This window comes from Nicotiana attenuata, unplaced genomic scaffold (genome assembly GCF_001879085.1).
Source record: "Nicotiana attenuata strain UT unplaced genomic scaffold, NIATTr2, whole genome shotgun sequence".
Classification (NCBI taxonomy): domain Eukaryota; kingdom Viridiplantae; phylum Streptophyta; class Magnoliopsida; order Solanales; family Solanaceae; genus Nicotiana; species Nicotiana attenuata.
The window spans coordinates 234,126-236,498 of record NW_017671369.1 but is presented as its reverse complement, the minus strand read 5'-3'; positions in this window follow the sequence as shown (position 1 = coordinate 236,498).

Sequence of the window (2,373 nt, the reverse complement as noted above, 5' to 3'; positions counted from 1 at the left end):
GCCCGCTAAGCCCACGAGCCCGGCCCATTTAGCCCAGGACCATATGGGCTTAGGCCCGTCACGGGCTGGTCCTACCCGTTGAGCCCACGAAGCCCGGGACCGCGAAGCCCGGGACCGCCAGAGCCCGGGACCGCTAAGCCCGGGCCCGTTTAGCCCGGCCCGTTTAGCCCATTTAGGCCCGGGCCCGGGCCCACATACAGCCTTACTCTAGGGCAGCATAAATGATTCTATTGTTTTCCAATTGCCCTCCCCAATTTTCATTTTTTCAAGTTAAACCCCTGAATTTTTAGCCTGCTTGCTAAGTTAATCCCAAAACCCACCTTCCAGATAGCTTCCTAATCAGTTATACAAGATTCCCCTAAGCTAAAAATCCTAAACTACCCTTTAGGCTTCTGTTATTTACGCTCAGAACCGGGTACGGGTCAAGTTGACCCAAATATTAATCCCAAATCTAGGCTTGCAAACCCGTCCTGATTCCCCTCCCTGGGCCTCTGTTGACAGAGTCCAAGTTCAATCAAGAAACACAACCCACAAAACTATAAGCCTACGGAGTTATAAGGACTCATGAAGTCCTGAGCCCAAAAAAAATAGAAACAGAAAGGCACTTGAACAAAATCGAACAACCAAAATAATAAACTAAAAACGTGCTAACTAAAAATAAATTAGAATTAGCATGCACACAAAAATTGAATAGATAAGTAAGAAAGAAGCGGGAGGAGGTGAGAATGAGGACAAAAAGAACAGAAAAATGAAAGGAAAGTGGCCGGAGAAATACCTAGAAAGAACGGGTGGACAACGGACTTTGAAAGGATCTTCAGAACCTTTGATTTTGAGCCGAAATTGGCACTAATCGTGTGTTGTCGTTGAGAACAGGCGAATAGAACCAATTTCAACCCTATGTCTTTCAAGGAAAATCCGGATTTCTTGGGACGATTTACTTTTTCTTTGTCTGCTTTTCTCTTAGATCCGGAATTGGGTCCATATTGGTGACGATTTGAGGAAATATGGTGATGGATTGGGGGTCAGGGGTGAGCGAGGGTTGTGTGGTGTTAATTTGAGGTTGATTGGAGTTATATTGCCAGTAAAAATGGTGGAAAATCTTCAAGGCGGCGCTAGGGTTCAACGTAGGAGATGATACTGAAGAAGATGAGTTCTCTGTTGAACTGAGATATTCGGACAATTTTAATCGAAGGAGGGGTACTTCCTTGGCCGTTGGATCAAATCAAATGAAAGGCCAGGATTGATTTTGAACCCTTGAACTCCAAACGACGTAGTTTAGTTAATTAAATGGGCAGACCGGGTTGGGGTGATTTGGGCCTGGACTTTGAGCGGGTTTGGGGAGAAATTGGCTTGGGGCCTGGGGAAATCTAACTAAAATGGCCCAAAAATAAGACTTCTTTTATTTCCTTTTCTTTTCTCTTTCAATTTCAAATTTTCATTTTCTTTTCCAAATTAATTTAAAAACCTAAAATTAACTTTTGAAACTAAATTAATCTACCAAATTAGGCTAATTACTAGTCAAAGTAACTATAAAAAAAAATTAAATAACTCCTAATTTCAAAAATGCAAAGTGAGTTATTTTTTTGTGATTTTTCATTTTTATAAAATAACTAATTTACTAATTAACCTAAAAATGTAAAAATAAATCCTAAATGCAAATGCAATGTATTTTTGTATTTTCATGAATTAAATAAAAATTAAACATGCACAGAGAAATGCAAGCAATTAAGAAAATTCTACAATAATTCCTAAAATGGCAAACAATTTAAAGAAAAAATTTAATTCTTTGGGATTCTGTAGGAGTAATTTATGTGGGGCAAAAATCACGTGCTCACATTCCATACAAAAAATTGCAACTAATTCTTCTTCCTCAAGACTTGTATTTTCTCGTTCACAACTGGTGCACCTTTTTTCCTTGCTAATTTGCCAGTCACCTCACTTTCACTAATTGCACCATTCTCTTGCTTCTTCCTAGTGTAGTCCCACAGTAGCGCTCCATAGCGTCTACGATGTTGATGCGTCTACGATGTTGATCAATATCAGAAAGGTCATCCGCAGGAACTGCTAGGTCTCCAATACTGACATACTCTGCAAAGGCAGCGACATATACACCACAGTCGCTACAAAAATAAAAAAATTGTCAATATTTAGCAAACAATGAACAAAAAAATTGTTAAATAGATAGAAAGAAATAAGATTTTTCATACAGTGATCCTTCTTTTTGCTGTGAAATCTCTCTGACGATCCACTGAATGTCAATAGGGTCGGTAACAACTTTTTCAATGTATGCCTTTGTGTTCTTGAAGTTGATGTCTGAATGCTTGCCATAAAAACCGGTGCATGACAAGTAAAGGGGGATCATAACAGAAAACT